The following is a 24,050-nucleotide window of genomic DNA, read 5'->3' on the forward strand; positions in this document are numbered from 1 at the left end:
AAAAATATTTGTTGAAAATGGGCATGGGTTCGAACCACAGATCTTGCGGTCCATAGTTCATTCCACTATCCACTAGGTCACTGTGGCAGCTCGACGAAAGCCGTTCTTTGAAATGCTTTAAGGTACATGCATTACTGAGTGATAGCAATGGTGTGACGTCAATGTTATTTTCTTATGAATAATTATCGAACTAGCTGAATAATCATGATCCATTGACGATGTGTGCTGCAATAAAAACACCACGAGCCGCATTCGTATCTCGTACCACTTATAATAGTCACTAATAAACCAATCATGCGTAAAATAGTACCCAAACATTAGTAACGTAGTTAAAAGAAAAAAACCTCGAAAATTGCGATACCTTTTTCCTAAATAAAAATGAGATTTGTTCCAATTTTCAAAGTACGATAGTCTTGATTTTGATATTTTTTGATTGTAGCCACGTGAACTATCTCAGTCACGTGATATATCAACAGTATGCTTATTGTATTAAACGTCATGCCTCGCGGGTTTTATGGCCCAAGGAATTCCGAAGGGCGACATTTATACCAATCGAAATACACAGTGCACTTTGGCTTTAAAATTGAAAACCGCTAGACTTGAAAACAGCCTCAGGATATTGTACACAAGGACCCGTGAAAAACTGCTGTACTGTCTTTTATTATCATCAAAATTTTCATGATTTTATTACGACACTGTTCTGTCAACTACGAATTCTATGGGTGGCCCTTCGAAGTTGGTGCAAAATGTGCAGAATAATGAATGATTGTTAATTACGATAATTTTCTTTTATCTGACTGCTGTAGGTTTCATATTTACAAGCGCATTGATATAATAGTGTAACATTCTACGCTTTCACTGCTCGCATACTAACTTCTACATTGTGTGCACGGGTTGGTACACTACACAGAAGCTGTACGGTCAACGTCAATCAGTGTCCTTTATCTCTAAGAAAGAAAGACAGTACAATGTTAGTGCATTACCAAGCTGATAGCAACACAACTGTTAAAGTGACCGTAAGTAACCCTAGCTCTAGAAATCATAAATAACATAAGATATTTTTTTTGTGTCGGCGGATCTACTTAACGTTTAATGTCAGGTTGATTTTTTTAATGATTATTATGAGTGTTAGTGTGGGAAAACACATCTTGATGCACGTATAACATTAGGATATCAGGATACCTACAGTCATGGCTGCTCTACGATATGGAAGTTGGCTTGTACATCAATGAATGATTTAGAAACTTTTATCAACGATGTTAAGACGCAATGCGTGGCAAAGCGTGTTTCTCCGACATCCCCTGATTTTTAGAAGGTGACATGTAAATCCCAGACTGATATCTAGAACGTCAAAATTTATAAAGTACATCCCGTCGCAATTTTTTTGGAGGCGAGGTTCATAATTTATTCAATTAATGCGGCTCGTCAACAAAGAAATTCACTATTTATGACAGTCAGTTTCCTAATGTGCCTGTTTAATACTAAAGATGATTGCATCGCATGCTTGAAACATTTTAAACTTTTTTTAACCAGATTTATAGCACACAAGCCTTTGGGACCTAACAATCAAAATCAAGTTCAAGAATTAATACAGTTTTATTGGATTTTTAAAACCTCAAGAAACTTTGATGAACAGAATCAGAAAATAACTACAGAGTTTGAAGTTCAATGTTAATAAGTCAAGTTCATAATTCACCTCTAGCTGACGCAACGTGTGATTTATTATTCAAGGTGATTTTCTAAACCAAACCAAATATAGCTTTGTTACATAATATTTACAAGACATACACCGTATGGTAGTTTTGTGTATCCCCTTATGAAGTACATCTTCCTATAGTGTTTGCATTGATAGACGTTGGTTTGTCGTCTGTAATGGGGACGGTTTTAGCAAAGCGGCAGATACGAAAATCCTTACATCATAGTGCAACGAGGGCCTTTTGAATCATCTAAAGGAGTTCTGTTTCGTTTCCCTTTTCTCTTGTATTGATTATACACAAAATAAATCATCTTAAACTATATTTGTTTTTACTATTACAAGCGTATGTACACATCTGTTCGAAGTTAACGTTCAACAAAAGTTTTTTTGCAATAATATAGGTTCATCTATAGCAAAACGGGTATAATTCACGGTGCTGGTACAATATTTTTAAAATTAGTGGAATGTCATTTTGATCAAAACTTCTCAGCAGAAACATCTCCTCGGGTCAATAAAACTCAGGCTCTTGGGGGCAGCAAACAGATCAGCTATTCATTTTTTTTTCAATTAAATTCGAGCATGCGCATACCTGTTTTAGGCAAAAGTCAAATAACTTTTTTTCGCTACTAGGGCCTACCTTTTATTTCTCCCTTTCTTTGCAAAGGTTCTAGTTCTGGGAATAAAATCGTTGGCAAGCTTTCAGAAGCACATATTGCGAGACAGACTCGCTTCTTGGCCAACAATCTACTGCTCTGTCAAATTTCGGCAGCTGTTTAACCCAATGTACGCGTAATAAAGTTATCACATTTACCAGCATAACCCAATACAATAATGTCGTCCGTATACACTTTCAGTTTTTAAGCGCGTACTTTAAGGCCTGCATTAATGCATGACGGTGCATTGTATTCTACCCTCGGAGGACCATTAAACGTGGTTTGAATTCATCAGACGAGGATACTTTCAGAACAGCTTCCTCCGTGGCTGCAGCTATACCATTTCCATTTTAAACCACAAAAAATAACCAAATTTTATGGGGAATGAATAAGAGCAGAACAGAAGAACAAAAATCACTGGACAGGAAAAGTGTCTTGACGGAATCTGTCAGAGTGCCAGCTCCAGGGTCGGAAAGTCAGACGTTTTTGTTGCCGTAGAAAGTAAGACTGCGTGCGTTGCTGGCCCTGGAAATGGAAACACAAGAAAAGAAAGACAAGATAACATTAGTTTGATGAGTATTAAAAAGAAAATCAGTTGATGTAACGCCAGATAGCTTTCCAAAAATTAAGCCCGTATGTGTCCGTTTAGACAAGCCATGCGAAGTGACGTCTTCACAAAACGCTAATAAATGCAGGAGCTAATATGCGAAAGAAATTGAGGTATATGCATGCAATTTCATAATGAGATGCTTTTGAGTTGCAATTACCTAATGGGAGCGATCACAATTTTAAAACGTCCAGATTGGCTTTGTTTGGAGAAACCATCTGTAATTTCTGATCAATTACTAAATTAAACGGCATGTTTGGACAACTATGGCGGCAAAACAAAATTGTCCAAAGTGTTTTTTTCTCCCTAAAATGATACGCATGTTAGTATATGAGAGCAAAAAAACATGGAAGTCAATTTGAAAAAAAAAGCATTAGCATGAACTATATTAGACATTATTGGTCTAGCCGATGGCATATCCAACAGCCATTGGTGGGCCATACACCTCAAACATTTTGCTTTATTAAATGCGCTTCACTTTCGAACACTATATAAATATTAGCACCCCTTCCCCTCTTGAAAACAAAAGTATTTTTGGCCCCCAAAACCGTGTTACTTCAATCCCCTCCAAAGACTGATGTTCTTTTGGCACATGTTCTTCCTGGTTCACGTGGCAATAAAAGAACGCTTTGTTTGCATGTTTACATGTTGTAATTGCCCTTCAATCGCCGTTCAGCATTGCACAAACAGTTAACAATCACCAGGCAAATACGGGTTTGTGCAGAACGTTTAACAAACCCGCCTACGGAATCCCATTAAAAAAGTTAATGTTATTTTTTCAACGACACAGTGATTCCAACCGCCCTCCGTTTCGCTCCCACAGGGGCAACCAACAAAGAAAGATGCGCATGCAGCCAAAAAAACATAACTCGATTTAGTTTTAGGGCACAAGAACAATATTTTTGCAAATAAAATAAGCGTTATCACCCGGCAGAGAGCGGATGTGTACACTTCATTGTGATTTTAAGTCAACAGTGACCGCAACCTGTTAGAGTGTTCTTTCGGGTAAGTCAACCCGTGCGTGAGGGGGGTAAACGAGCGGAACTCTGACGCCAATTGCACCGTGCAATTGCGGCAGGTGCTCAAATCCACCTGCAATTTCCCGTTCGTACGCTCAGCGGCTCGAAATTTGAGAGTGTTTAAAAGAATCCAGTTTTTGAGATTGACTCAAACAAAACCTCTGAATGTATCACCGTTTGGGCCGTTTTTGACAACCAGGCGTGTTTCGTCTTCAGGGTTACTGTACTATACCTGCTAGGGTTTACGTGTTGCTGAATTACCAGTTTTTCCCCACTCGTCAAGCGTTATAAACTCATGGTAATTGGTTATAAACTCAAGAAGTTTTCTAGTAGTGTTATGGGGAAAACTGAAACATTTCCTTGAACCAGATCTACTATATTTGCAACCATCTACGTACACACATCGCACACTATAATACGGTATTTGGAGCAAGCAGATTTAAACAGAAAATGTAGTTTGATTTGGTGGAAACACAACCTCAAAAAGACCGTTGAATGTGGCATCGGTGTGAACCCGACAAGGGTCGAAGAAAACTTATTATTGTTCAGAAGTTTTTTTAAAGAACTAAGTCTGCTGCCACGAAGTGTCACAAAGCGTCCAACCATCTCCAACTTTAATACAAGAGCCACGTATATCACGAGAACCGGTTGGTTTGAAGATAGCACGAGAGTTACTCAGCGTTTGATATGCCCCCCTCCCCGTAAGTGTCGCAGTCAATGTCTAATGCAAAGGAGTTGAAGTGTGAGCTGAGAGATCTCCACGTCGACTTTCAGTTGTTGCACTCTCAAGGCAGTCGCCTGTAATCACCTCGCTCATATCCCAAACTCAGAGTTGGTTGTTTATTTGTAGTTTTTTTTCATTTCCTTGACAGAATAGCGGTGCTTCCCTCGCAAGTGCCTTCACTTCTGATTAAGCAAGTTCAAATCCCTTGGCTGCCTATACCTAAATGGCGCGAAGGCACTTCCGTTGCCTTTCACCTACAATTTACTTGGCTCACATCCGAAGGATTTACTTGATGGAACACAGTGTCCCATTAGGAATACGACCTGTGTTTCTAACAATTTGGTGAACTAGGGTTGTCACCGAAGGAAATTTGTTACTGTGACTTTCATTTCACTTTCTCACCGTGAATAATTATAGTCCTTGCGTATATTGACCTGAATCTATGTGTACTATTGACTGTTCGTGCAGTGTCCTCAAGCAATACACTTTACTCGAAGAATGTTTCGATGTAACCTTATCTACGATACGAATAGATATCGGTACTTTCTTTGACTGCTACCAGGGGGTGCCAGCATTGACTATAATTCTACAAATCAGATAAATAACCCGGCAAGCAAAGTTTGTTTGTATGCCAGATCCATCATATTAAAATTGTCAGCGTTTGTTACAGCTTTTCCGTGAAGATAGGGAGCCGAAGCCGTTTTGTACAAATCTGAGCCAGTGACTGAATCAATTTGAGGCACGTTGATACAGGGGGGGGGGGGGGAATGCCGCCCCTGCATTTAAAAAGTAATTGAGCTAATATACTTACATATCTCAGTGGTTTTCGGTTCTTGTAAATCGCCTGAGCAGTTCTCTGAAGCGATATTTGGGACTCGATAGTTGTGACTCGGAGTACGTCCTGCGGGGCCTCGCCATCTGGTCTCCAACCGAGTTCCTGCGGGGAAAGAACAGATGAATTCAATGTTGGTAATGGATTGGTGTGACCGACTTCATCAATTATCTTAGGAAGATGTAATCGAGGAATGATACGTGGTAACAAAGTTATACCAAGCCGCTTCTCTGTGCCAATCCTAGCGAAGCTAACAACCATTTTTACTATTTTGACAAAATTTGCGTCTGGGAGATTTTAGTTCTAATACATATACTGGGTTTTGTTTCTTAGCGCATTATTCTCTTGAGAGCATTGTGTACTCAGCGTTGGTCCGAGAGTTTGTGTTAAAAAAAACAGAAGTTAACTTGCTTGCTTGGGGTCAGCATCTGTATAATATTCTGCAAATATTACATACTTAATTATAATGGACGAAAGCAAAGACTTCAGTTCAGAAAATGTGTGCTTAATTCCGTCTGGTTGTGTGAACACACATCCGCTTGAATTGTTGTCTTTCGTTTCACAATGTATATTTGTTCCAATGTCGGAAGTTTGTTCTGAGGTTCGCCTTCGATGCATTTGTAACAGCACGAAATGGGCTGGCATAATCAGTATTGTAATACAATACCTGAATCCAATTTGTATTATGATTAAACAATACACTGTGAAATGAGCGGACGTGCCTCAGATTCCGCAGGGGGTATGCACCCCTAGATTCCAACATCCCGTAGGACAACCGACTGCCGTGTGTGAATAATGCATTTGACCTTTGGCCCTGAGAACGAAAACATTTCAATTTTGGAAATACTGATTCCACCAAAGATTGAATTCAGAGGTGTGGATCTATCTGCCCACAGCCTGCAATTAATGCATGATGCAGGTTGTGGGTTCAAGTCCAACCTGGTTCGTGATGCGTGTGTCCTTGGGCAAGGCACCTTGCTTCTCCACATTCAGTACAAGCTGACAGCTAATTGAGTACAAACTGGCATTTTCGAAGTCCGATGCCTGAATTTTTGCGTAATCTATATTTAAAGCCCATGCGCTGTGCGGTTGTGTCTCGACGGTTTTTGCACTTGGGATGCGGGAGGGCTTTGCCTCGTCACGTTCTATTTTTGGAAGATACAGGGATTATGACATAAAGTTTACTTTAAAATAAGAACATTTTGTGCAACTTTGCACTCCTCTTAAATGTATGAAAACTAATTTACATCCCTTTAAGTGCACGTCTTTAAACATATAAAATTGTCCATGTTTTTCCTGACAACTGAGGGCGCTGTTACTGCGATGTCAATTTAGAAAGACATTGTTCAGTTTAGGGGTTTTGGTTCAAATAATGTAAGCCCCAAAATTTGCTTATTGAAAACACATGTGAGAAATGGTGCTCATTAGCTTACGCTCGTGTACTCAACAACAAAGAATCACCAAAGAACAGACAATTTACGACAGCAAGATAGGGCCTATCTGATATTCTGGCAACTGTTGGTGGTAAAATAGCTGTAACATTTTTCACACTTTTGCTCATGAATATGGAAATTGGCATTAGAATAAAAACCAAAAAGGCACTAAAAAACCCTTTCAAAATGGCAAAAAGTAAAATTGAAGAAAAAATCTTAAATGCAACACAAAGGTGCATTTTCAAGGATTGCATTAAAACAAATTACATTACATGGCCCTTTAACAACTACCTCAGCTAAGACATATTCAATGACGTCAGGGGATTGTCGGATAAGGTAACCAGACTAGGACATATGTTCATGGTAGAGCTAATTCCGCAGGTACCCCGTCAATGTTTACATAGTACTGCGGGTACCAGACTTAGTCTGCGAATTAAAAACGAACCGTGATCACGAAATGCTACAACCTCATTACCCAACAACTTTTCTAATACGGAGCGTGTCTTCACATAACAGCGAAATCGACACGGCGTATTAGTCATGACTGCTCGGACTTAAAAGCCCGCTACGACAATTTGGAATTATCTAAAAAGTGGGTTTTTATCAGAATGACAATATCATCACTCAAATAGAAATACAGAAATGAAATCGACACATTTTAATAGCGACGTAGATAGGCCCTATATTTCTCAGCTGTCTTAAGTGAAGATAAAAAAATCCATTTATTAAAGAAAAGAACGCTGCAATGAATATAACCTGTTTCTAATTGAGTTGTATAAAATATTGAGCCCCGCCTTTCACAGTACCATTGTGGATAATATAACATATAGGAGCAATTCGTTTAAAGCATATACGTATTGCATTAAATTCCAAAGTGGTCCATCCAATCACTTATGTGAATGCTGCCGGCATTTTGACCAGTCATTTTTGCCATTTACCACATCGATTTCCTACAATAGCCAGGATTAAACCGGTGGCTATAGAAGTTACCAGCGTGGTTGGCACGAACACTGAAGTCTGATATCGTTTTAGTCTTGATAAATCATCTGAGGGTGAGGAAAGTACAGGTGGTTTAAACTGCACCGTTGCAGTTAATGTCTGGCCTGCTGGGGCCCCAAACTACTTTGAAAATGGATCACTTCTTAATCAGTGGAAACTCAGAGAATGCTCGATCTATATGATCTAATTAATTTCACTCTTAATAGTCGTCTTGTCTTGTATTCATCCTTTGAATACAACAATAATAAGAATGGTTTCGCTGAGATCGAATGTCGAAAGTTTGGAGAAATTTGGTTCAAATCTATATAGATTTAAACCTCACGCTCCCCATTTTCAACCAGCCAGGATTTAGAGATCATTGGTAGATATTATTATAATTACAATAATAATAATAATGATAATAATAATAATAATGTGGGGCTTATATAGCGCTTTAAACCAAATGTCTCAAAGCGCTTCATAATATACATTGTAGATATTATCTGTCAATGATTAATTTTCTCTGGAATAAATGATTTTTCCTACAACCGATTTTCAAATTACGCAATTGATAATGTTAAAGACAACTTAATAAATGTGTCAGATATTAAGTATCTTATATAAGTTTTCAATATAGACCTACCATAGTCTCGTAAAGGGTAAAAAAAAAAAAAACCCAGGATATTACAACAAATATTTATGGGTTTTCACCAAGCATTCAGGAGTCAGACTTAGGAACTCAACCCAATGAGCCCACTACCGACTTCCAATATTAGCGGGGCAGATAAGGCCCATATTTGGGGGAATTGTGCCTTTGATGATACAAGCATGGCATTAAGCACACAGTAAGAGTATGTCTAAAAAAAGAAGAAGATATTTGGCAATAAGGACATTGCAGATTTGTCCTTTGAAAAAATATAGGTAGAATAAAAAGGAATTTTCAAAATTTTCAAAATGGCTGCCATTGGGCGGTAGGGCGCGCAGATTTGTACTTTTTGTGTTGGGACAGAAAGAGCATCATTCCATCTACTATTATAGTGCTTAATTTATCTAATCTGCGGCTTAAAATGTGTCCGGCAGATCGAGATAAACCGGAAAGATCATAATACACTGGGGTTGGCACGTGTGTAACATTTTTGATACCAGAGATTTATCAAGCTGTAAGACTGCGTTAAAAATGGTGTTGGACTTTAGGTGCATTCAAGTTAGCTTTATGTCCATACACGCTTACTGCACATATTTAGAGATAGCATGGCAGTGACATCAGTTTTAACACGCTTTAAAATCCGTTTCAGATAAGTTTATCAACGAGAGCAGGTCTTTAGGCAGAAATGTTCAGTGTACACCAAGTCAATGCCTTCTTAATAATGCGCGCGTTAGTGTCTGCACTTCTTAACTCCTTGATCGCAAAAAAACACAGTCCCATATATGGAACATTCGCCTTAGCATTGATGTGAATTCTTTTTATTACCAAGCGAACGCAGACAAGCGCGGTGCTTCACATTTTCAATTGGTTTTGATTCGATCAATTTAATTCGATCAGATTGCCATTTAGGACAAGCGGGCGTCATATTTCTGGAAAATTAAAATTTACAATGACCCTTCAGCCTTGAAATTGTTCTGAATTGTTCCATATAGCTCGAGACTACCCTGCGGATGTCTTTTCAGGTTAATTTGGGGTGATTTGCGCGTTCTTGGTGAAGCCACGCGCCCGTGCAAGATTAGGCTCACATGCACAAGTCATGGGGTTCGGGCACGTTGGAACTGAACTAAAAATTGAGGCATTGTTGCATTTCCGCTTCGAAACAATATTAGATGGCATTCTATTGCTAAGAAATGAGAGACAATACTTCTGATAAATCTCAATCAAATTTGTGTAATCCAATGTACAATATTTGTCGAGACAATTATATTCTACTTCAGAATCACCAATACACGTCATGGTGATTTACGATGAAAATCCAATTCAAAGAAAAAGGTTCAGCCCTTTCTTAATGAGATTAACATTGAATATCTCTATTTTTAGTTGTGGCGTAAAGAGACGCTAAATTATGTCTTTGATTCCATTTTATTAAATTTATTACCACGTCAACACATTTTCCCCGGAGAAAAAAACTGGGACATTTCACTTTCTAACTTTTCGATCCAAATATATAGGCCTTACCTTCTATCACGGACAAAATGACCGGACACCCGTTTCTGACAACAAACTATAGTGTTTGTTCCAAAACTAATCACCGGACAGCAATATAACATTTAATTCCACGGTGCTGCTATCACAACCTGATATTAAAATTAAAACATCTGGGATCACTTTCCCCCTCTTCTTTCCATTTCTTTTCGATCTGAGTCTTTTCCTGACGTAATTACAAGACGCAAACTACTCCACGCGCTATCCGCGGCATTGACGTGAGGTCGTAAACATTATTTCATCTGGCCATAAATCCCGAGCGGGATCGATACTTCCACAAATCACCGTTGGACAACATTACGACAGCCCTGATTCAATCGCTGACCAAGTAGTAAGAATGGTTCCGCAATCGAAGATATAGACCTTTCCCCTCGCGTTCCGTTCTCCGCAAGGAATCGCCAAAAGCGAAGCTTCGGTTGCAAACCGAAAGCCCATTCTGATAAACAAAACACGTGACGCGGCCCTAGTCCAATAAACGGCTAGCTTTCAGCATCACGTGGGTTTGTTTAAGCCAAATTCCGTCCCACAGTTCATTGCTCACATCAAATTTCAGTTGGCGTATTGTTCAAAACAGCATGCTCGCAATCGTGTTTGTTGTCTCAATGAGATCCAATGACAGCTTTGCAGTGTGTGAAATAACTTACACCCGGTGCATGCGATCTACGGCTTTTACCATCCCATCAACAAAGAAAGCACCCATGGCTGCACTGAGTGTTTATGTTCCTCTTCCGAACTTTCCCCTGCCAATGTTGACAGTAGAATCAGGCTATCATAGAAATGAGATGAGCTCAATTATGCAGCAACATAACAGGCTTTGATATCAATGTACTAAAACAAGGACAATGTAACCAGTTTTAAACGTGTTCATAATGAAGGCGATGCTCCATTGTTGAAATGGAATTTCGAGCGAAACACCAATATCTTTTTGAACGAAGTTATTACCTGGATTTTTGGTAAGTTTATTATGTGAACAGGCATCCTCTCTACCGCTTAAAAAGATCGATCAATTCGATGGCTATTTTAATTGTCACATCATTCAAAACAGCAGTTCTTAAAATGACTGCATGAATTTCTTGTCGTTGCCATAGACACATCATAATGATGATATGATCAATATATTCACACGTTAAGACGAATGGGATTTTTCTGAAATGTTCAAAGGAAATCCCCATTAACGATTATGAACAAATCTTTTGATGTGCACATTTTTTATCGACGAGATTTTACTGACAATTCTGGACGCTTGAAGTAATGAAGATACCATTCCAAATCTGATGCTTGAGGCAACAAAAAATACACGACACGAAGCGATAGTCATTTGATCACATCCCACGGGTAGGACCTTCAAGAACCGACATTTTTCCCACCAAAATGTGCGAAAATAATCGGTGAAATTCGAGTCCAGCCGAGGGGAGTGAGGATCACTTTAGAACGTAGATTCTATTTATTAATATCGAACTTGTTTTCCTTTTTTCCCCACAAGTATATATATACCCTTCGGCCGGGCGATATATGAAAATGCGTAAAGCAAGACGTTTGCGCCTTGAGGGTTGGACCCTATCATAACGATGGTTACTTGGCATGTACCATACCTGCCATCCTTCAACAAGCCCCTCCGGAACTTGGGTCTTAAAATACCTCCTCTGTTGAAGGAGTGCGTTGCCTGGCGTGTCGGGATTACAACAACATGATGAGTACAACAATTACGACGGCGCAGGTAAACACGCTCCGGCGCGCCCCTGATAATGCCGGACCTCGCTCAACGACAGAGCAGGCCCGGATTGTTTTTGTCGGTGGGTGGCGGGACGGGACGGGCCGACCGCGGTCTCCCTGATATGATAGTCAAGAGCTTTTCTTAAGTGTTCATTGATCTTTTCCCTGCAACACTCCAGGATATAGTGGGCTGGGAGATTCGTTTCTCCAATCTCCTGGAATTACGTAGAACAACGGTGACTAGCCACCGTATTCGCTAGTATCGTGCCGAACACCGACTTTACACCTGATCGTCCGAGCGAGTTTACTTTAAATCGTCTGCTCTGAATAATTGTTGATATCAATACAAATAAAACAGGTGTATTTTACAAGCATTTAATTATGTGTTCGTGGTGTTCGGCCTATTAACTCATAACCATGCACGCTGACCCTTTCCAACAAAAATAGCAAGGCTGTTATCTGGGAATGCGTTCGATTAGCTTCCCCGTGTATACACGGCTTTTGCACCCAAGAAAGCCACAAAATGAGGCTAATCAAACGCTGCGATGTATTCGCCTCGGCATTCTGGGAAAATAAAATAAAGGTCAAATGTTGTTACGGGGTGGGACCTCAAAATGTAAATGCATCAGGCAAACTGTCGTCTGCTTCAGTGGTAAATTTTGTTTTATCATTGTAACCAGATCGACAATGGCTTAAATTGGAAGATTATGCTCTGAATTATCAAAAAATATTTTCACCCAATATTGAACGCCGTTAATAATTGGGAATATTTGTGTCGTAAATCTCTCCATTGTTCTCACTTCGTATTCACGTTCCCGCCATCTTCGATCTAAAACTAGCCATGGAAAAAAGTCCGGTTACGTCATTATAAAACACCCGGACAGCCACCAGAGACCCGCTCGCTATCTGGGGCAGTGGTGGTTGACACTGGGGCAGACACGAGGAATATGTGATAATGGAACACTCTCGTGTAAGTTAAACTTACACGTGTAAGTTAATCGAACGCACCCTTAGATATTTTCAAGCATTTTGTGGGGTTTTTTGGCTTTTTTCGACGATGGTTTCGTTCTGAATCAGCCTGTGTCAGAAAATGACTAATGCTTTCCACAAAAAGGTCTGGTTTACCATGTCTGTAGAAAAGGTAGCGATTAAGTGGTGGTATTTCATCTCAACATGAAACTACATTGTAAATAAAAATTTGTAATGCATTTCTCATTGGAACCTCAAAGTTAAAACCATCTTCAAAACAGACTGTTTTTTCATTAAATTAAAGGGATGATAAGGGATGAAGTTGAAATACAGACACAATGACAGGTCAATGAAGTGCTTTACCAAATTCATGGACGCCTAATAGAATTCAATTCATTGACACTGGATCAAAATTCCTTTAAGCACGATTTAAAATGCAAATTACGACTTCCATGATGGTAATATCATGCAAATCTAGCGTCGCTCTCGGTACGCTTACCATCCTGGGACCTATTTGTCCCACCGTCTTAAGACAATTTTGAGGAAATTACTATCTTTACGACTACGTTAAGAGATAATTGTTTCAAGAGTACATTTTTATGCGTTACGATGAGGGGGCAATTGCTCGTAATTACGAAAAGCAGGAATAATGTCGTCTGAGTGTTCGTTCTCTCAAAACATTTTTGCGCAGAGATTATCAGAAATTACAGCGTTTATCGTTTGACTATAGTGCAATTATTTTTAGCAACAGCTACATTTAATCTAAACAGAACGGCCACGATTTTACGTTGACAGCTTGATAAATGTTTCTGCGGTGTAAAGCATGGGTTTGATATCAAAATGATGTTTATATTAAATTTAAAATTGCAATAGGTACGATTGAGTCTTTTTATACCTTGAGCTAAAAACAGTTTTCTTAAATGATGCAGCACCTTTTAAATTTAGAATTTGATTATCCAATTTCTTACAACACCAACACATTAAACACAATAATACACTGCTATCCGTAAAAGTAGCAAATCATGCAAGTCCTGTACCATGTGGTCAGAACAAAGGATTTTCTAAGTACGACTAGCAGGGAATAATAGAACAATTACAAGTACAGAGATGAATGTAATTATTAACTTGGCGTGTGTTTCGTTTCACGATCTTGGGGTTGAGTGACTCGCACAAGAAAAATCTTTCAGAATCAATACGGGGCGTTTTTAATTACTAAGCAAACGTTGAGTGTAATTTTTGTTTCTTAACTGTTCTTAATATAAATTGGCCCAAATTCCTGTGTCGGTTTGGGTATGGTCAATTAGAACTGGTTACATCCAAACCGGGTTGACATTGTCAACGAACAGCTGTCAAAATACCCGCCTTAAAATGAAGTGAATTTTGGATATCTGTACGGATTGTGTTGCGACATCTACTCCGGCCGACGACTATAATACGTGATGAATGCTTTATTAGTACCGCGTGGTTTGGGCACGAGTTGAAAATAAACTTACAGCAAACCGGCACAATTGTGTCATTTCAATTTTTAATGCGGCTCGGTGAGTTCAAAGCGGGTTTCGTGGAAGGATTTTACCTTCTGATTGAAAACGGAATAATGCATTGGGTCGATGGGAATTCTGATGTAGTTCTGCGATTTATTTTCGGCGATAGCCCTTTTTAGAACAAGCTCCTGAACTCGGATGGGACGCGAACCCACGACCCACGAAAACACTCTCGCTTTTTTTGGATTTGTGTAAATTTAATGTCTAATACATATAGTGAAGGATTGAACATTGATAGATTTTATTTATTTAATACGGATTTCATCATGTATTATAAGCAGTTTTTAAACTCAAATGTAGATGAATACGAACATTAAAGGAGATATACATCAGTTGCTTTTACTGTAATTTTTAGAAATGGATGGTTGGGGGCAGTATTTTATAGCAAATATTGTTTCGCTGACTTGTTTGAAGTTTTGTTTTGTGTAGATGCTGGAAAACCAAGAAAAGCAATTATGCTCCAGTAGTCTGGTTCCCTGACCCAACTTAAGATGATTCAGAGCAATTTTTATAGACGTAGGGGAGTTGTAACCAGTCTAGCTGGCTTGTACCAGTTCATAGGTGTGTAAATCGATTGCAAACAAATGCTGACTAACTACATATGGTGAATTGGAGGCAGTATTTGAAAAAAGCCAGTTTTTTTTCCAACGCTGGTCGGCCGACCAGCGTTGGAAATTGATACAAAAATACCACATTTCTTGAAAATGACAGCACACAAGGTGCCACGATTTTACAGGGTGCTTTAGACTGTCACTTACAGTCCAGTAAGGTATTTCGTAATAATTTGGTCGTTTTGTTTTTTTATGTTTGCAAATGTTGTATATTCCCTTTAAGTGAAATGTCATTGGACTTTATGAAACAGGCCAATTATACGTGGACCTAGTTCGCTTTTCCGGTAAGGCACGGGGTAAATTAATAAATTGATCGCTTATAGCCAAGAACCATTACTGGTTACTCCTATAAATCTCTGAACTTTTATGGTTCAACGATTACAGTATTACACGATACGCATTTGCGATGTTATTGCTGCCATAGACAAAAAAAAATAGACTGACTAATGGAGTCGGCTATACTGAAGAAAACTATCGCAGGAAATGGATATAATAAAATAAAAAGGTCTTGCATCATAGTTTCCTGGAGAAATGGAGGTATGTTTCATGGCATGGACCTTTAATTTAAATGAATAATAAACAAGTATTCAACACAAAGTGAAACTGACTTGCTACATACACATTCGCAATAATTATCAAGTTGAAAGAAAGTGACGTGACTGGAACCTAGCTGAGATCTCAGGTTTACCGTTCTAGCGCTCTACCAACTGAGCTATTCGCAATGTTGGTCGTTTCCCAATTGTATTTATCTTAGTTTGTCGTCCATCTAAAAATCGAGTCCTGTGGCTTTTTTTCTCTTGAGGTTTTCGGGATTGACACGTAAGGTAAGCGTTCATTTGATTCTAGCGCCATGAAAGCACTGCATAACTGCTTCTTTCTCTCGCACTTTGGTTCCTATAATTTGCACTCTCATAGTGAAACACTCCTAAGGTGTTAAATGGCAAGAACAACTGTAGAGAGAAATATAGTGACTGGGCAAACGAAACGCGGAAGTCTTTAATCTACCCGTGCCTGTTGTCTTTCCGTGCTTATGTTTTCTTCCTCCCGTGGTGCTTGGTTCCAGTGTCCCGTGACAGACTAGGAGAGTGGCCACAAAGCTTGGTATACAACACCCAACTGAACGCGGCCCAATGGATCTTATTCACGAGGTAGCCATTTTGGATCGTGTTCCCTGAATTTATTTTATAAATTGTAAACTGTGGAATGGGATGGTGCCAGACTGTTTTATGATTGGAGTGTTTCCAAGCCTCACTTCCAATTTTTTTTTAAATCAGGCTTCAAACGTTAGGGTATGTTTTAAATATTTATCAGAGCAGAATGGTATTAATTTGTAATGAACTGCTATTGTATTGCTAGTTTCTACTAGCTAGTTTCTACTAATTTCCAAAAATGAAGAGTTTACCTCGCTTTCAATTTAATTAGCATTGACAACGAGGCTCTCTGTTCTAATATCGAGGGCCTTTTCTTTCTTTTGTAATCCTCTCGACAAAAGAGAACATATAAGGCCCATCGGTTTCGGTGCCAATTTAAAATTCGTCCAGAGCGTGTTACAGATCACTGGATCTGCCGTCAAGACACGTTTATTTCCCGCGCAAAACATGACAATCACCGTCTGCCAAACACCCCACAGAAGTGTCCGGCCGAGTATTGGCTCCCATCCATTCTCCCACAAAACGTGACGCAGCTATGTCACTGCGTACTCACTGACAGCTTTTAATCTGAACAAGTCTGTAACACCTCTCCCTTATTGATATTGGCTTGACATGAACCTCAACATCCATTTCACTAGGGCTTAGTTGTTAAAAGTTTGAAATTCCTGGTAGTGGTTACTGTCGAAGAAAGAGCGAAATTCGAAGTGTCAAATCCTCTTTAAAACAGTTACGTGATGACAAATTAAAGATCACGAAACATTTAACTTTTTTTACGAACATCATTTAAACATAGTTTAAGAAAACATGATGGATGAAGATCAATACAGTATATGTGCGTTCATTAGGGGAAGTGTTTTTGTTTCGCATGAGTATCTATACATTGTTAGAAAGCTTGATAGTAGGGTTACAAAACACAAAAATTGTTAGATCCAACCGTTTTGGAGGGGAAAAACAGATATGTGTCATTTTTTGCCGCTATTTTCTGTTCCGTGCAGTAAATACCGTATGGGGACGCCAACCAGTGCATGCAGCGCGGTATATAGTACACCGTTTGTCCACTCGTTATTATAACATCGGCGCAAACCATTTTGAAATCAAAATGCTGCGAAATTGTCGATTTTCTGCGTCACTGGTCACGCCCATGCATGATTGCCGGTTCGTCGGTTTATTTTCTTGATTTTTTGGTGAAGGCCTTAATCCGCCTTATCGTGAATTTGTCGATGGGTGATTTCCCCAACTGTATCCAACGATGCCGACCTATATTTCTGCCAATTCCCTATGTTTATATATGTCTGTAGCGTAACTGTAGTTCGGTTCTCGAGAGAGGAGGGCACTCTAGGTGACCTAAATTCGTCACTCGTTGGTCGTTTTTGCCCCGGCCCCCTGTGCGCCCTTTCCCCATCCTTATTTACGCTACTGCTGGAAACACAATGACTAAAAAATACCACGAAATGGAACTTGATTGGCTGCTAGAAACGCGCAAAGGTTTTTCTTATGCTTGGATTAAACTTTACACGACTGTTTCTTCTCAAAGATAACTGTTTATATGAATGCACATTGGCCGCTGCCGGTGAACTCGAGTGTACTATTTTCGCGCCTAACTGAGACGCCTTTTGGCGCGCAACTGTCAACTGAGTAGAACAATTACCCAATTGGAATTTTTTGCCCTTAGCAGATCGTTAAGAAACAATTAAGGCAGGCCACATAAAAATGTGTTATTCTGAATGTGCTACCAAAATTAAAAGGATCCCCTTTTTCACCTGCAGTACTGCAAATGAACATGATAATTGAGGGGATAATATCTGATGGTACGCCGTATATAATGGTTGCATTTTGGTAAAATATAATTCCGCATTAAGCGGTATATAAAGGTTATAGTATGAAGCCTATTTTTAATCCAGCTTACATTAAAATACCAACTTCGAAAATACTTGGGAGGAAAAGAGAAAAAAAATAACAAAACAATAATCCATTTTCATCAAGTACCAAAATGTAGTAGACCTACGAAACCCGTTAGTGCCATCGAATGTATAAATTGCTCTTATGCAAGTGTATGTTTGGTGATGTATATACATCCAAAAAACAAGTTCACCAAACATACTTGCAAAAGAGCAAATTATACATTCGATGGCACTAACGGGCTTTCGTATAGACCAATATAAAGTCACATCTTCACATTCATGTCACGATTTCGTTCAATCTTACGTGATGTGGATACTTAATCGGGCCAAATATGTTATTGTTAAATCCATCTGGTTAAAGATTCCACCCACTCCGTCCCGCAAGTAGAGAGATGCGTTCAAATTATTTTCCTGAGCACAATTAAGTCCAAATCTTCATATTTTTTCGGGGGAGGGGAGTTGTTTACTTTTTTCGCTGAACCGAGAGTTTCAATTATTCCCTTCCAGGCATAGTTGGGGTTTTGCGCCGTGTGAGTTTTGTTTTCATTTCATTGAATTTCCTGAGACCAAGCACAGCATAGCTATAATCCTGGGCCAGAATATTGGACAAATATTAAAGTAAACTGATCGTGGGCCAGTAAGTGGAGCCATACCAACTCAACACTAAATCTAAGATTTCAAGGACTTTGATCCCGCACAGAAATAAATCAAATTTTGCCTGCTCGGGTAAAAGCAAGACTCGGAAATTTCCTAAAGTGCCGGTTGCTTCAAACATTGTCCACATTATATCCCGCATTGTGTATGAATACTGCTAAAGGCTCTGGTATTTTGATTTCGAAATGATCGAATTAAGATGTGTGAGTGATGGAAAATGGTTGGCGTAATGGTTCTTTCCTCGCCTTCCACCTCTATGGCCCGGGTTCGATTCCTGCCCTGGTCCACATGTGGATTGGGTTTTCAGTCCCAATCTGATTCCGCGGGTTTTTCCCAGAATGTTCTTCTGTGGTTTTCCTCCCACCTCTAAAACAGTAATTTCTTCTCATTGTCTTCTCTCTGCAGGTTTCTTCAAACTTGCGAGCCACAGTACCTAAGGCGCTTTGAGGAAACCTTGGTTTCATAAGCAAGAAATAAATGATATTACAAAATAGAAACCATACAATAGAAACCTTTTTTGACGACTTAATTTAATCCGAATTTGAGAGATTCGTTGAAAATGGATTTCATATTGAAAATATGCGTCCCTGCAGCAAGCCACTAATCGTAAATGTTCTGCCCATGATCTGAATCATTTAGACCTCAAGTTTGTATATATATGTACATGTATATACGCATTTAAGTTCAAAGCTGACATGTTTCCCTACAGATTGTCAAGCAACGTGATCTGCTTCTGCTTCTTCTGATGACGATCTGAGCTTAACGACCGAAACGTCGTGTTGAAACCTCTATATAATTTCTGCCTCTATATAATTATATTTCCATTGACATAAACACCTAAGGCCTGACCAAACATAGGTCTATGATCAGTTTAGGATTGTTTTGCCAACAATCTTATCAGTTATTATGACGTCAACATGAAAACTTTGGCCCATTAAAATTACTTCGACCTAATCCGCGTATACTAAATGCCCACATACATTGTGCACAAGTCTATTTCAGTAGACTACAATTTCTAACAAGTTTTGGAGTACATGAAAAACAAACAAATCGTCAACAGTGAACCCCCATCGAGATTTTGACCATCGGGGGCTTAAGCCGAGATGCTGTTGCGATATTGGGTTATCACAAACTGGATAAGAACACGGTGGCCGGAGCCGGCCCAGATTAGTTCACTGGATGGATTAATCTTGCATCTTGATGTCTTGCCGATAGCGCCATCTTGCCGCCGTGGTGATGCTGGGTCAGGCGGACAACCCCCTCCCCCCGGCGGATAAATCCCCACACCAAACATCCCAATCGTGTTGAGTGGGTGTACATGCAGTTTGACCATTTTCCCACTGAACCCATAAAAACCATCGTGACGGTCATTCGGTGTCGGAAGGAATAGCAGAGAGGATTAAAGAAAAGAGGAAGACCCTTGAAACTCTTCCTTAAATTTAAACTTAATGTTAAGATGACTGAGTACGGGTACGAACCGCTGGAAATGGACTGAGAGAGCAGATTTAAATGAACATAATACTGTATCGTGCAAGTTTCAGTCATCAACGGCGCCACCTGATGTTAACAGGTGTCAAGCCACCTCCATCCCGCATCTTGTGTTTTAAATTTTCCGACTCTTCACTTTTCTTGTGGAATAGGCTCTAACTGAAAAAAAAGAATTGAGTTAAAAAAACTACACTGTTTATGACGATCTCTCAACTATAGTGTAAATATAATTATTGATTGACGTTTTCAAGAGATAATTCAGCTAAGGGATGACGACATACGATATCTTGGCCTTAACGGTGACGACGTCACCATTTCTTCGTAACCTACTTTACGGCGAGCTTAAAGTTTATCTTTCTTGGTAGGCCAAGTATAAAGCCTGACGTCTTATGAGAGCGGTTGCTATTAACATCTAAAGGGAACGTTTCAAGTAAGCGTCTCATGAGAGAAAGAATGGGGGGAAAACATTTCAAACAACTGCATCGTTGAATGTCACAATGATATTTGCGAGTCATTTTCCGTGGCTTCAGTCTTGTAATATAATTCATTGCATGGTTGCATGAACAAAAATGTCACATCAACTGTGATTAATGCAGTAATATTCACGCGCATTGTCATAGCAATCGGATTAAGAAAAGAAGACTTAGTATCAATAGAGGTTTCGTGTAACAAGCTTGCCTTTCATGCGAAATTAAAGTCACTATGGAGACGCCCCATTCACTTTCTAAATGTGAACGGACAATGCACGGGTTTTTTGGTGTCTTTCGGCCCTGGTGAGTAATGGTGACATTTTGGATCAAAATGTACATTTCCTTCTTAAGATTTGTGTGATGTTGCTGATGGCAAAATGTATAAGCATGCCGGAAAACATGTGAAGTTATATTTGTTTTAAATGTATGTCCCCGAGTCTATCAGAACCCCATTTACATTTAGCTGTGTTTTACGACATTCAGCCACAGCATTTTATCAGTTCAAAATAAAAAGAGAATATTTAAAGAACAAGTTTTGGTTAACATCAAAAGATACAAACGGTCGAGTTACAAAACACGGTTGCTGCTCTTTGACATCACAAAATATTTAATACCCACTGTTGTGGCGTAACTATACGGTCAATTTTTGGGGCTCATTTTTTTTTCACAGAAAAAAACATTCGATGAGTTTTAAACATTGATAATCCTCGTTGTTGTCTCCTCAAATTCTAAGTCGTGCACGGGGGGGGGGGCACCCACAAAAAACTCACGCAGGTCATGATCATTAGTTACAATACTAAGTATACTAAAAGATTACAAAAAAGAAATGACAAAAAATTCTCTGTTTCCTGAAGTTTTGTTCCAATGTTTAAAAAAAGATGTCTAGTTTAGTGCCTTGGAGGAGACAGAGTACTGCAGCCCATAGCTACCTACCCTGCCTCTTACAATCTATTCTCCTGCTCCCAAGAGAGTAAAAGATACACTCTTCATTATCCCCAGCAGTTATCAATACCCCACGCCATGTCCATTAATTAGAAACGTATTCTCCGGGTACCCGAGTTTAAGCTTTCAATTAAACTCTCTGTGACAGTGACATCAGAATACTGTTGAGAACAATATTTTTATTTTTTTTTGCACAACCATTTTACTCTCATTTGTTATGTTTGAGTAAAAGGCTTTTGGCAGATGTCATCTTGCTCTGGAAGTACCATCATTCCATTGAAGTCACGTAGCCTAAAGACTTTGTCTGCAATTTGGCATCTGGTATGGAAGGGTTAAGATGTCCCTAGGTGTTTCACAAAACCCAAAAAGGAAAAGCCAAGCTGGCTGAAACCAGGTTCAAACAGTCCTCCTTAAATGACACTTTTCTTCAGTTTGGAATACTTCGCATAAAGAGTGCTTTGTGAAAAGGGTGGTTAACAGCATGATTTGGGTTGGTTTCAGTTGGTACCCGGCTGTACTATACACCGCACCGCTCCACAGAAAAGGTGACGCGTTGTGTAGTTTTCTTTACGCAAATCATGACCTCATTTGTGTGGGTTTTTGGTTTGTTTGTTTATTTGTTAGTTTTTTTGTCAGAGAGATCAGAAAACCCATATACGAAAACATGCAAACGGCATTTGCATTTGAAGACAATCAGAGAGCAAGTTCCTTTCTTCTCTTTTCTTTTTGCAATTTACAAAACAAAAACGGGAATTTTCCAAATCCTTTTGTTTGTTTTTGTTTTATTGTTTATTTTATATAGGGGGGAGGATAGATAATATCGGGGATTCTATTGTATGCATTAGAGAGCGTTTTATTGATGAGTTCCCGTAGGTTAAAGCAATTAACGATTTGAAAAGAAAAAAAAATTCATTGACTAATCAATCAGAAGAAGAAAAAAGTGATTAACGCAGGCCTGTGATCGACAAGGGAGCTCCGAATGTGAATAGAAAAAAAATTAATGGACTTGTTTTGCTCGTGGCACTAAATCTGTCAAAATCCGGAGGATTAACGGCTCCCTTGGTGCGTGCTTTCGCGAATCAGTGCGCGGACAAGGCGCTCGTGCTACGACCAAAGCTCGTCTAAATTAATCAAACTGTTGCTCTAAGGAGTATCAACATTTGGGCGTCACTTCGACATTAATTAAGCCATGTGTGTTTTTTTTAAAGTGGACTCGTATAGGAGTGGCCACTGGTCTTGTCAACGTGATGACAGCAAACTAACCCTGGGGCACTCTTCACTTTCAAGTCTCCATTAACCGTTTCTGGGGTGAAGTCCGCGATGATTCCTCGGAGGAAAGTCACGAAGTCGGCTTAAACGACAGTGGCCGGTATTACTTGTGCAAATTCATCGCTGCGCGTAACAGAGCCCCCAAGCATGTAACAACACTCTTTGCCACTATCCCTCAAAACATATGGTGAATAAAACCATAAGTTTCCTTCAAAATTAATACGGTCACTACCCTTTTGAACATTCAATATAATATATTCCATCATTTTAATACTTCATTATTTTTAAATTATACAAAAACGGTGTTCCTTTTCTTCCATTTGAATTGACTTGATAATTGGTAGCCGAAAAATCTAAGTATCTTTTCTCAAGCCTGGTAATTCTAGCAACATACTCTAAATAATGAGCAATTATGCACGGAATCGCCATATATATTGGAACCAGAGCGAGGTTTTAATTACGTAATGTACGCTAGCCTCTCTTTCAACCGAACCGTGCAGAGGGCTCGTTCAAAATATTCTAAAATTGTACTATATTTTTACTATTTTTTCATAGAAACCTTATTAAATAATGCAAGTAAACATTTGTTCGAGCGATTATTTATAAGAAAATTTGTTTTAAAAAATGAAGTCAAAAATCAATTTGATATCTGAGGCCCCTTCCATTTTCTTTGTACAGGTTCCTCCATCCTTCACTCCGACATTGAAACCGTTGCCAACCAGTGTCGAAGATTTTGTTTTTACTTTGATGACAGATGCTCTCACGTCATTCATTTCATTGTAATGTACATTTCATAAAATAAATTATAATAATTTGTTCATCTCCATATGTTTTCCCCATAAGTTCAAGTTTAAGTTGATATTACGATATACAGTACGCGATCGGAGAAACCGCCGAAGTGGAAACGCAGTGCATTTTGCCATTGTCAATTTATGTCATGCAGCAAGCAATTATTTTTTTGGTTTTCCATTTGAAAACATCAAACTCACTTGGCATCGTTGAATAATTAAGTGATTGATCAATTTTGTTTTCGCTCAGTCGAATATTTGGTTGAGAGTATTCTCATCAAAAAGACATTGCTGGAAAATATTGCGGGAGTTGTTTTTTTTAATTCCAAAAAATAAATTCTAAATAAATAAACCTCTTGTTCAAATAATGAGATGCACAATTTTAATGGGATATAGAATGCTTGCTTGAATTGTTTTCCC

General features: G+C 39.0%; 1 long non-coding RNA gene across 2 annotated transcripts in view; it reads right to left on the minus strand.

Moving 5' to 3' along the window:
- Window positions 1-644: 644 nt before the first annotated feature.
- Window positions 645-24,050, minus strand: part of LOC119729777 — a 41,237-nt gene continuing 17,831 nt past the window's right edge. For both annotated transcript variants that reach the window (XR_005271268.1, XR_005271267.1), the window contains 2 exons: window positions 5,511-5,636; window positions 645-2,874 (listed from right to left, as the gene is read on the minus strand). This is a non-coding gene — a long non-coding RNA (uncharacterized LOC119729777). The remainder of the gene's footprint in view (window positions 2,875-5,510; window positions 5,637-24,050) is intronic.

Source organism: Patiria miniata, unplaced genomic scaffold (assembly GCF_015706575.1).
Source record: "Patiria miniata isolate m_02_andy unplaced genomic scaffold, ASM1570657v1 HiC_scaffold_21, whole genome shotgun sequence".
Taxonomy (NCBI): Eukaryota; Metazoa; Echinodermata; class Asteroidea; order Valvatida; family Asterinidae; genus Patiria; species Patiria miniata.